Below are 13,012 nucleotides of genomic sequence, written 5' to 3'. Positions count from 1 at the left end.
CATCTTACTCTTCGTCTTAAATTCTAAAATGCAGTGATGACTTCAACCACAATCTTAGAACCTTGCTAATTTGAATGGACCATCCTCCCCACTAAACAATTCCCTACAAGCCAGACCCTGGATTCTTCATCTCATAAAGCATTCTAACCCCCACTAATATATCATCTTGGGAACCCACCCTTCTAGCTTTGTTTAAACAGTGCAACAATATAGTTTAGTAGAGAAAGATATCATTCAAATCCAGGTGGCATATGCAGATATCAAAATGGAAACAAATACTATAGTTACCCCCAAACAAAAGGTTTTGTTTGGAAAGAAGGAAAAGCAGGGGATGGGGGGGGGGTAGGAAAAAATAACATGAGTGTTGATGACCTTTCCTCCTGCAATAAATGTCTACCCCCTTTGTATTGGGAAACAGATTTAATACTTACTAGCAAATAAATTAGATGTAACTCATTTCTTTACCATTTCTGCTGTGTCTCCATAGACTTGCAAGAAAGGATAACACTGAAATCTTCCCATGTTATGACTTCTTGGGTTGTTTGTGGTAAAGAACGCGCCTTGTGCCACAGGACCAGTGACTGGTCTTCCCAGCCCCAGTCCCACGGACAATCCACCAAAGGAAACCGAAGGTCAAGTGCTCCATCCCATTAAAAATGTGTGTGCACTGTTCCAGACCGCTACACTTTCCTTTTGACATGACTAAAATAGGAGGCTGGGAAGCTTGCCTTATCTAGACTTGAGTCCCAGATCTTGGCATTGTCCAAAGCAATCCAGGAATTCAAGTTACACTAATGTAATCTTCCTTCCTGAGCCAAAAAAAACTTTTGATGAATCTTCTACACTTACTTTGTAGGCCATACATTCTCCCTCAAATGTGAGTGTTGATGAACTGGAATCGACTAATTTCCGAGAATTTTCAGGGCAAGGGAATAGCCCAAACACTTCTGAATGTTGCCGACTTTTTGTTGAATGGCTAAGCCTCCCTCAGCTCTGTGTTGTCAGCAGAATTAACCAGTCTATATCATTTTTTATAGATTGTGAACAGGGAGGACCTCCAGCCTGACCCCCGCCGGGCCCCAGTAAATCTCGCAGCGCACAGTTAAAGACACTCTTCTAGGCTTTGTTTTCCTACCAGTCCATCACCTCCTCCCATGCACTTTGGAAACTAGCAGAACTTCTTTTCATCTGAGGTTCACAGGAGGACTTTTGTAAACATCTGCTGAAGATCCAAATAGGTTATGAAGCAGGATCCAGTCTGTCATGTGACCTCCAGCCTCCAGGAACAAACAGGGTTGTTTCCTTGCTTGAAAGACTGCATTTCCTGCATGTGCCCAGTAGCATCTTCCTTTTCACACACTAACCCTATGGGATTGCTTCCCCTAGATGACTCCTTTCTACTTAAAGTGCCAACACTTCACTTCTTCCTTTATTCCAGTTTGTAATGAAGTCTTTCAAAGTGGGAAGGAATTAACGCAACCACAGGCCCTGCCTCCATTTACTTGAAGATTACTTCATCTTTTTACCAGCTGGGTTTAGAGGATCTTGGAATATTAACTTGGAAATCTCTTGAGATCTTTATTTCTTAAAATGGTCTATTCCCAGGGTCCATAAACAGTGTTATTCTTATATTAAGACCAATACAGTGGGGCCTTGACTTACGAGTGTCCCGACTAATGAGTTTTTTGAGATACCAGCTGTCTCTTGGCCAATTTTTTGCATTGAGTTGATAGAGTAATTTGAGTTAATGAGCTCCTTAACAAGCTCCTTAACGAGCTCGGTCTTGGAACGAATTAAACTCGTAAGTCAAGGCCCCACTGTACCTCATTCTATAGAATTGAGTGAGAAATTAATCCATGTTCATTTTGCAGATAGGCTGAGACTTTAAAGATATTTTCTATACGTAGCTGCCTACCTTCACCTCTCACCCCAGGAGCTGTCTGTTCTGTCTTCCCTTCAGGAGGTAGAGTTGGAGTATACCACCAAAGATAAAGAAGACAATGAGGCAGAGAGGTCCTACCAATAACCTTGGGCTTCAGCTCTCCTACCCCACCCCTTCTCCTTTGTTTATAGAAAACAAAAACGAAGTGGGGAAACATTAAAAAATATAAAGAAAATGACAATGGGAACTCATAAGCCACAGCCATGGCTAACTATTATTCATATCTAGATGAATGTCATGTTTTATTATGAAAATTATACTTTATATAATGTGGATTACAAGTATATAAAATTTTGTATTGGCTTATTTTTTATACATAATATAGTACGAGTGTTTTTTTAACATGAATAAAAACTGTAATTAACATATTTAATAATCAACTAATGCATTATTAGCAAATACATCACAATCATTATTTGTTTTGATTCTGAAATTGTCTCTGATTTGGGTTAAGGGAATTCCTCAAAAGCTTGCTTCTAAGTTCATTGAACATATCTCCATCACTATTGGTTTTTTTAGCCCTTATAGTCTGGCTTTCCCACCAAAAATATTCCAGATTTGTTCTCAGTGTTATCCTGCCCTCAATCTCGGTTTAGTCATTTCTCCAATGAGCCTGGATTTCTTGTAGAGGGAAATATAATTAATTCTAATTTTTTGAAAGGCAAAATGCTTGTTTTAAACTTTTTTTGGTTTTTAGTGAAGTTAAATTTTTCTCTAAAATGTATCCTTGCTTTACATTTCTTCTTTCATTATTCTCTTTTTAATTTAATAATATTTTTAAATATTTTTATTGATTTAAGAGAGGGGAAGGGAGACAGAGAGAGATATAGAAAGATCAATGTGAGAGAGAAACATCAATTGATTGCCTCCCTATATGTACCCTAGCTGGGGCTCAAACCCACAACCTGGGCATGTGCCCTGACTGAGAATGGAACCAGCGACTTCACTCAAACAACTGAGCCACACTGGCTGGGCTGAATAACATTGTTTAGAATACTTAGAATACACACTAAGAATGACATGTATTTTTAATTTAGATTAAACCATCTGTTTCTAAAGGAGAAATAAGTTTGTAATTTTACTATTCTAAATGGTGGTTAAAGCCCCCAAAACACTTTCCATAAAACTGTGAGAGACATGTTGCATAACCCAGCCATGTATCAGGACATCATCTCAATGGTCAAATTCAGATCCTCAGCCCGTGGGAGCTGAGTCCCTGTATGGAGCTCTCTGCATTACAGAGGCCAGGGCACACCTGCCTATGGGGTAGGACTGTAAAATATTAGCTGGTGGGAACAGTAATGGCACTGGGAGAAAAGAATAAGTTTGAAGAAAACAGAATCAGTGACAGTGGAAGGAGGCATCTCTGAAAGGGAAGGAACGGGTTCTTTCAGATGTAGTGGTGGGGAAAAAAAAAAAAAAAAAGGTTCTTTCTCCGGAAGGACCAGTTAGAAAGGAAATCAGAAAACAAGAGTGGCCATTCATAAAGAACTTGACTTTTATGGAGAACTACCAGGCGTTTGAGACATTCTATAAACACATATGGATGGGAGAGAGTATCCCTCTGCGGGCCTAGAAACATCTAAATTACATGGTCATCACTCTTAAAATGAAATTACAGCAAGAAAATTAAATAGCAGATTCTATTTTGGGGCATGTACACCAACCATAAACTCACATGTTGAAGTCTACATGTCATATCTGAGATGGATTTGCTGTCAGAAACACTTTCATCTCACCCACAAACATCAGTGACCTCTCAGGCTGCCCCCGCTTGCCCTGAGTCACAGAGGTGACTAAGAAAACTCTGCACCCACCTCAGCTGACCTGTCGTCTGGGCTCCCCACCACACTGGTCCTTCAATGGCTGCCGAAGCTGCAATCTCTTGACTTTCCATTTCCTGTGAAATCACAGAATATATTGTCCATTTAGGAGACTCTTAGCCAGAGACACTAGGGCCATCAAAACACTCATAAAAGTTTTCAGAGAGGAAGGAAATTAACTGATTGTGTCCCTATAGCTACCTTGCTTCTTTTTTCTTTCCATTGATTTTCCTTTGATTAAATTCCATCGCTCACTGGAACCAGAGGGCCTATCTTCTCACCAAGTCATCATAGCCTCCTCTGTATTACATGTCTCTTTAAAAAGAAAAAAAGTAAAACTAATTTTGTTTATTTTCTTAGGATGTAATTGTTTTAGAAAAGTTGGAAATGCAAAAAAATATATAAATAAGAAAATACAAGCTACCTATAATTCCAGCATCCAGAATTGACCACTGTTTACCTTTTAATGTGTATACTTCCATTCATTTTCTCTCATTCATGTGTCTTCTCTATGTGTCTTTATGTGATTCTATCTCTACCTCGCTGTCTGTAAGTATATACGTACAGAGAGAGACAGAGGCAGGGAGATAGTCCCTCCAAAGTGTGTGTGCTTGTGTGTGCATGTATACACAGGCAAGGAACAAACTTTTGATTTGTTAAGCTACTGGGATTCCAGATTTATTGGTAATAACAGACAGAGATCATCCAAACCAATGCTGTTTTTCTAGCTGAGGTGATTGACAAACAGGTGTGCACAACTGGAATGGATGGATGGAGGGTGAAGGAGAAAACAGATGTAATTAAACAAGAGGGACCAAGAACACACCTATGATACATAGGCAACCAATTTCTGAGTGCTTCAGAGCCAAACGTATTTTAAATAGTTCACCAAGGATTGAGAAACCACAGTCAACCTGTCAATAGGTCATTTCGTTCCTATATTCTTTCTCAAGTATTTGCTCATGGCCTGGAAGGTGTGAGACCACAGGATAGGTACCAGCGATACATTAAGGATTAATGTGGTCCCTTCTTTCAGGATGCGGCTGATGATCAGGAGAAACATAAGCTTCTTTATAATTGTCAGCAAAAAGAGCTCTTTCCAACAAAGAGCTCTGAGGAGAAGAAAGAATTAAGGGAAGAACCTAATAGTCTCAGATCCCATTAAAGACTACCAGTTGTCTCTTCCTTTCCCTGATAAATTACTAAGGTTTACAATGAATTATCCTTAAACTTTTGCCATCTTTTTACTTCTAGCTTTTAAGAAAACTCTAAAATCTCTAAAACTGATCAAAGTTATCAGCGGTAGAGAAATAAAGTTAAGAGCGCAGATAAACCAGTGATTGGAAAATCCACACTCTTGTTTGACTTATCTGACTAACTGTATTTAATTAGAGAAGATTCCTTAGAACTTTCATAAGATTGGGGTTTTCATGTCAGAAGCCCCAGACCTTACTGTTACTTGACTCATCTGCTTCCCTGAGCTGCTGGGCCAGGCTCATGCCAGTGGTGCAAAGGCAATGCAGACATTTGCTGAGGGAGCCCTGTCCAGTGCCAGGCAGGACTGAAGTCTTCTCTGTCCTGGGCTGTGCCAACAGGAGTCTCATATCAGGTCCACATGCCTAACCAAGAGGAACCATGGCTACCATCCATTTACCAACAGCCGGTAGTGATTTACCCATGAACCCTTCTCTCCACACTTCCGGGGAACGTCTCTTCTCTTTTCTATATGATGGGAATTGCCTTCCCGCATGAATTCGAGCATGTGGAACCAGAAACCTGCTTGTGCCCCTCCACGTGGGCCACATGAGACCCATCCCTACCCTGTCATCACTCTGAGAGCCTGATCTGGACGTCACTTTTTGCAGTTTGAACCTCTTTGCCTTGGAATGTCACACCACACAAGAGCGGCCTAACAGTGTCTGGGTTACCTTATCATTCAACTTATATCTGTATCAGAAAGTAAATGAAGAAAAGGTTCAGAAAAGAATTGTGTATATCCTTCAAATCAAGAAAACGCCGAGATGCCGTCTTCTCAAAGGGAAAGTGATGTTTTAGCAAGAGGCCTGAAGTTCTGGTCATGTTAGATGGTATTGCCCTGGGGGTGGAGGCCAGGAACATTTGAGTCTTCCCCTAATCTCCCAGTTCCTTCTTATAAAGTCCCTAACGGCATTATAAAAACAAGGGACAACAGCAAAATGGGAAGTTAAAGTACACGTTATTATTTGCTTGGTCAACGCCAAATAAACAAATACAGACCTTTCTGGCGACGTGTCTGAGGGACATGGCAGATTATCAGATCCCAACCCAGGCCCCAAACTCTAAAATGACTATCTCATCTTTGAATCTTAACATCCTTGGGCTGCACCCATGGTGGAGGAAAAGCAAGTTATAAATAAAGAATGTACTGCATGGAAAAAGAAATAAAGTTAACCCGGAGACATTTCAGAGACAAACACAATCTTTTATGAAACCAAACAACAAACAAAAGAAAAGTTCTCTACCATAAAACAACAGCTCTATCATAAAAAGTAATCTCCCATCTCTAGGCCAGTAAGTATCCTGGACCTAATTCCTAAGTGATAGAGAAGGATTGTGGGTTCTAACATCCACCCTGAGGATAAGAAGAAGAGAAGAAATCGGAGACCTCCGGCCTCTCACTGACCTGGCCATTTGACTGGAGGAGAAAGAAAATGTTGACACACTCTGCACTGCCCGCTCGTGAATATCGTCCAAACGGCAGGAGGCCACCTGGCATGGTTAGTTTAGTAACCATTCCCTTAAAAAGAAGTGGAAAATGGGACAAGAGGGCGAAGGGACAGGTTGGGGATTGGTTGGGAAAGGAAAAAGAGGGGGCTGTTATTTATTTTAAAGGCGGGTATTTTGTTGCCACAGTCACTACAATTACTATGACCTGATGAGCCTCTTACATGTTGGAGGGGCATTTTGTAGGAACTCTTGCAAGAATCACAAATCCCATGAGTTATTTCATCCTTACTCTGTAGATCAAGAAAATGTGCCTCAGAAAGGTTATTTTGACCAAGGTCTCATAGCTGTTAAATGTGACCTTGAAGTATCTGAATACAGAGTCCATCCTATTTTTTTAATGGGGTTATAGAACTGCACTATTAATTAGAACAGGTTTGGAAATAACTTGATTTTTTTCTTATTAGTCATTGCAATGTGGCCCATAGGGAAATATTAAAGAAGATAGACACTGAGTTATATTTTCTGTACACAAGAGGCACAAAGCTGGCATTGTTCGCCATGCCCTTTGCAGAACTCTCTCAAAGGTGTCTTGATACTGTCAAGAACAGAAGCTTCTTCACACTCAGAACTTCTACCTCCTTCCAAAGGAAACATTCTTTCTTCCACGTACTCATAATCACCTTTATTCATATGCTTACTCACTGCAGAGGGCTAGGTATCAGGGTTAAAACAACTATTTAGTGGAAACAATGGTAGGAATATGTGCATATATACTATATTAAATATATAAGATACTCACTCCCCATATTAAGGGAGATATGACTGACCTCATTAACAGGTTCTATAGAATTGAGGATTTCCTGTTGTATACATAACTGCATATGAATGTACCATCTAAATATTCATATATACATACAGATAAGAGCATACACATATATCCACCATCTAAATATTCATATATATACAGATAAGAGCATACACATATATCCACATTCACATAGCACTCACTATATGAATATTACTGTTGTTATAATTGAGAAACAGATAGATATCTAGTTTCTGGGATATAAAGAGCTGGAAGGAGTGTCACTCCCACCCTTACAACCAAAAAGCCAGAAAACTACAAGTTCACAATCCTCTTCGACCATATCAGAGTGTGGGGTGAGTAGAAAGAAGGGGTTGGGGAGAAGGCTATGCCTGAAGGCCTCTCTCCCCTTTCCATCACCTGCACAGTGGTTTCCCAAGTTAATCTCTCAGGTCACATCTGAGACTTTTTCTTTCCTTCTCAAACTCTGTCTCTTATTTCAAAACCAGAATTTTGAACCTGCTGAGAAAACACCCCAGATCATCTTAGTTTCATTTTTCCTTTGAAAAAGAAATTAACATTCTCTCAATAAATAGGCCACCATTAGAAATGCTGGGTAATTTTATATCATTCAAATTTTTTCAAAGAAAGGCAACATTAAAGCACAAGTGAAATAATGACAGGGCAAGATTTCGTGTGCGTGCTGTTCCTTTGTTTTTCCTTTTACCGATCATTCCCATCTTTATAAGATGGACAATCAGTTTTCTTATTCACCGTCAGCCACCATCCCTGTAAATCACACCCCAGCCACACAGTTACTCAGCCATTCTCCAACCAGGTCATGCCTTTGGTTGTCTGGATTCCTCTCTCTGGAATAACAGCCTCACTGGAAAACTCTACCCAGCCTCCAACATGTATACTGTCATTTTCCCTAACTTCCTCGGGGATTTGAACTCAACCTGCCTTTCCCTTCTCAATGATGTACGTATACCAGTTTCCGCTATCATAGAAGCTACTGGCCAGTTTTCACTGTGGTTGTTGACAATGCAGTCCTTCCTGATGACATCACGCCTCTGACAGTGTGGATTGTCATATGTTCCCTTGTATCTGGGTCCTAGCTGGCACCTCATAAATGTTTGAGAGCCACGTAGAAAGAAGGGACATACACGTCACAGGCGAGCTCTTTCCAGCTCTTCACAGGCCTTGTGTGCAAGGACAGAACATATTCATTCTCTGCAACTTGCCAGTGACCCATTGTCTTTATAGGAGTGAGCTCTGGGACAAAGGCAGACACTACAGTTCAGTAAAATGAATACTGAAGGCTCACTAAGGTGAGCTCATTTTTTATGGGCTGACATTCAGAGAGTTGTTTGGGAAAGAAACTGTTGAGTATAATGGCTAACCTCAAAAGCGTCCAACCTTTTGTTCACATGAACCAAACTCTAAGCCACAATTCAAAAGCCAACACTCAAGCAAAGTCAAGAAAAGCACTCAGAAAAGCAAAGCACACACCTCATTTATTCATTTGGCCCCTCACCAAAATGCTCTATTGTTGCTTGTCATGTAACAGACATGCAGGAAGCCTCAGCTGATCCATCCTCCCAGTCTTGAAGGTGGGGAGGAGTCAATGGTGCCCATTCACTGGACACAGATTCATCTAGAATGGCTGGATAAGGAAGGCCTCATGCCTTCCCTGTTCCCTGTCTGGGTGGCTGCTACCTCTTGCCTCAAACATTGACATCTAAACAATCAGCAACTTCTACCAATAACACTTTAATAACCTCCTTCACATTCTCAATGTAGCATCTGAAACTCCATAAACAGGAGTGAACTAGTAGCAGTCTGAAGTTGTCATCATTGACAGCTTGTGATTTATCTTAACTCTCCCTCGCCATTTGGCCACGACTTTAAGTAAACACTTTCCGTCTTCCTCATGTTCTCGTTACTGCCACCTCCCACTAATAAGAGAGACTGCCAAGAAAAGCATCCAGACAGTTCATTTACCTCCCAAACTTGCCTGAAAGTAGCCGCCCCAGTTTAGACAAGGGGCGAAGCAACTACTGCACATTTTCAACAGATGGAACAATGCTTCCCAAATTATTTACATTAACATTATTTGTTTTCAGGATGTGTGGAACGAATGGGTAGCTGAATGAAGTATTATGACGCGAACTGAAGACACCAGCAGTTCAGGCAGCCCGTTGATGGTGAGAGATGGAGATGGGCCATTTTGCTTTCTAAGAAGCTGAGGAGCTTAAGGTAGCCTGTCCTCGCTAAGTTCTTGGTACCACCTTGTCCATCAGATTTGGTTCAAATTTATAGAGAGGTTCCTCACTTAAAGCATTGTGGCCAGAAGACCCCAAGACTGTCTCCTTCTCACCCATCAGCCAGGGGATAAGATGGGTCGAGCTAGTTGGCTGCTGTGCTATGTAGCTGGCCTCCAGAAAGATAGGTGCCCCCTGAATTTCCTGTGAGTATCACAAAGCCATCTCCAGTAGAAATTAAGACACCTTCACTCACTAAAATGATGGAGCCCTTTTGTGATTCAGCCTTCCCGAAATTTTTAATGGCCTGCCCACACACATCCAAAGTGGCATTGGATAGCCTAGAGAGGACCGTCATGAGCACCATATGCCTAGCTGCAGTTCTTTCATACCTTTTCAACCAAACCAAGAGTAGAGCAGCACGGTCACTGGCAGATGGCTGGCCACAGACAGGAAAAGGGTGAGCACAGACCTGCTGTTTCTTCAAGTGCCCATTCTCTCAACACATACCCCGAGGCTGACATCATGGGCATTAGTGAGGACCGGAGGATGCCAGAGCGAGCCCTCTCAGTGCCAAAGTCAATCTGTGGCAGGAGACTCAAAATTCTGTTTGGGAACTCACATGAACATTTCTCATGTGGAATGTCTTAAATCATCATGTATTTATTAAGTGTTTATTGAGTGCATTCAATACCCAAGGCTCTGTGTCAATCTGGTTCCATGGAGGATCCTCGAAATGCCTCTCCAGCAGTCCCCTCTGCAGTGGAGAGGTAAAGTGCCATCAAGATGCTAAGTGGTAGACCTAGAGGGGATCTCTCAACTATCCTGTGGCTGAACTGCCCAGGTGCTGCATGCGCCTTGTCCTTGGTGCTCGTCAGAGAACAGCAGAAGGTGCAGTGGTCGGGGCTGAGGTTGCTTTATTCTCACATCTGCCACTGCAGAGAGAGGAGACACCAGGCTGTGCAAGCCCGTCAGGGAGCCTGCAGAACAACGGGGAGAGTGCGAAGAAGCTCCAAGCACTGTCCCCGGATTTGTCATTAGAACATTATCGGGTGTCTGGTTCTCTCTCCCTCCCTCTTTCCTCTATTCTTTCCTCGCTCTCTTTCTGTCTTTCTCCTTCTCTTTTTAAGGAGTCGTCACGAATATCTCATTCTGTCCTAGCCTCCTGTTAAATCCCGAGTTTCTCATTTACAGCTGAGTTGCTTTCTCTTCAATGGCACCCCCTTTGCGCAGAGCAGTGATGGGTTAGCCCGAGTGAAGAATTATCGCATCCTTATCTAAGCAGCCTGGCCACACACTGGCAGGCCTCACTGCATGGGCTGTAGGGACCCAGAGTGGACCAATGACCAAATGTGGGACTTCAGCTCCTGTTTTCGGAGTCTATATAGTTTGGGAGAAAGAAAGAGCACCTGAAGTGGCATGTGGCCCTTATCACTTTGACACATTTATAAAAATATGTAGAATTTTGATATAATGGAAGGATGATATAAAGTTTCTATATTTATAAAGGGATTAATACTTGAAGTAGCAAAACCCTGCCACACACTCTCCCAACAATCCCCCCACCCCCACCACGGAAGTCTCAGGCCACCAGGACCAGACCACAGTCCCTACCTCTCTACCTCCCTATCCCCGCCCCCCCCCCACTCCCCTACCCCCACCCCTTGTCCTGGGCCCTCTGCTAACTTCTGGTCAGAGAGAACCTTGTGCCCCAGGAAAGTGTGTGGCCTGGGCTGACTTTCCCCTGCCTCTCTGACCTCAGTGCTGGTTCTGCTCAGTCTCCTAAGTCCCTGAGTCCATAGAGGAGGCCCCTTGCACATAAGAATTTTTTAAATCCCTAAGGATTTCTGCTCTCTGACCAACCAAATTGTACCACAAGGTCAATTATGTTTTTATGCTCCAGGGAACACAAAGCCAGATGCATGAGCCTACAGCACACATGGTGTTAACACGGACATACACCTAGATGCCCAGAATGCACACTCAGACACGGGAGCCACCAGAAGGCTGGGCCGGGGGACAGATGCCTCCTGGGCTGTGCATACACTGCACCACACCGTCCTCACTGACATCACTGCTGTTGCTCAGAGCTCCTGGCTCTGCCTTTTGGGCTTAATTCCTTCGGGCTGCAACCCAGCGGGGCCTGACCTGGCCTGGCCGGGGTAAGCTGTGCTGGACAAGGTGGGGCAGGGCAGGGCCAGCCAGGGCAAAACCGCAGATGGCTCCAGGTGTCAGTCTCCGCCTGAGCAGGCTCCGGAGTCCAGGGTGACTCAGGCCCTGCCGGACTCGGATTACTGCAGCTTCAATCGCCCTGAAATGGCCTTGCACCCCCACGCCCCACGCCAGCCTTCCCCGACTCCCCACCCGCCAGATGTGTGGTATTCATTTCAGCCTCAGCCCAAACATACTGTCTGCCCCAGAAGGAGCAGGAATCCACGCTACCCTCGGGGCTTCAGAGAAGGGGCTGGGTGTTCCTGCCTGAGCCGGAGGCTCCAGGGAGATGCACCAAGGTTCTTTCAGGCCTGACCCTGCAAGCTGGGCTCCATCTGCTGAGCTCCACGGAGCTCCGGAAGCCAGGGCTGCTCGCTCCTGAGTGGGTGCTCAGGGCACAGTTTGGGGAGATGGTGGGTTCCTCCAGCACCCTTTGTCCCTCAGCAAACAGATCGGCTCTGACTTCATAAATCTGGTAACACCCTCCAACATCCACATTTTGGCCCAAAAATGTTATTCATTGATGGTGTGAGACATTTTCATGGGGGTCCATATGAAACATCCTTACTGGCTACTTGCTGGGTGGCCAACACTGTGCTGGGCCTTGTTACTGGGAACTAAAGGTCAGTTGGGGCATCTATAAGTCACACTACTAAAGCAGGGGGGAAAAAAGCAAACAAACAACAAAAAGCAACTCCTATCTTCATCTCCAGCTATACATGTGACTTCGGAAAGTTACCCCAAGGCTCGCTGAGCTTTTTTTCTCTCAGCTATAAAACAAGAAAGTCTATTCACAGGTTCTTTGAGAATTGTATAAGATTCTGTATACCATAACAATATTAATGACAAAAATAATCATTGTTACTCAATGAGTGCTTCTTTACCCACAGCAACTGGATCAAACTTTAATCTCATTTAGTCCTTACAATGCTCTTAATTTTATCCTGTTTTACTGTAGCTAAATTAAAAAATCTGCCAATAAAGTGTGGGAAGATAAAGACAGAACCCCTGTGGGGATATTTAAATTTTAACAAGGGCTCTTAAACATAAAAATGTTTATAAATCCCAAGGTATGAATCTCAAATGGTGGAATTTTTCACCATGTGGCAGGAAGCAGGAAGATCATTTTTGATAAGAGATCTTGCTAGTTCCCATTATTTGTAACACAAAAACTTTTCCCTGACATTTTTCTTTAACTTTGTCCAAGGTCAAAGGATTAGGCAATGTGGAGGTTAATCTTACATGTGTGACTTATGAACTT

General features: G+C 43.0%; 2 long non-coding RNA genes across 2 annotated transcripts in view; one reads left to right on the top strand and one right to left on the bottom strand.

The window, feature by feature from the left end:
• Positions 1 to 13,012, bottom strand: part of LOC132213843 (uncharacterized) — a 155,274-nt gene that overhangs the window by 12,566 nt on the left and 129,696 nt on the right. The window contains exon 2 of the long non-coding RNA XR_009448078.1: positions 3,760 to 3,842. This is a non-coding gene — a long non-coding RNA (uncharacterized LOC132213843). The remainder of the gene's footprint in view (positions 1 to 3,759; positions 3,843 to 13,012) is intronic.
• Positions 1 to 13,012, top strand: part of LOC132213844 (uncharacterized) — a 96,470-nt gene that overhangs the window by 73,228 nt on the left and 10,230 nt on the right. Inside the window, exon 2 of the long non-coding RNA XR_009448079.1 lies at positions 9,403 to 9,483. This is a non-coding gene — a long non-coding RNA (uncharacterized LOC132213844). The remainder of the gene's footprint in view (positions 1 to 9,402; positions 9,484 to 13,012) is intronic.

This window comes from Myotis daubentonii, chromosome 12 (genome assembly GCF_963259705.1).
Source record: "Myotis daubentonii chromosome 12, mMyoDau2.1, whole genome shotgun sequence".
In the NCBI taxonomy this organism is placed as follows: Eukaryota; Metazoa; Chordata; class Mammalia; order Chiroptera; family Vespertilionidae; genus Myotis; species Myotis daubentonii.
The sequence above is the reverse complement of the archived record's forward strand: the minus strand, read 5'-3'. Positions and strand labels throughout refer to the sequence as shown.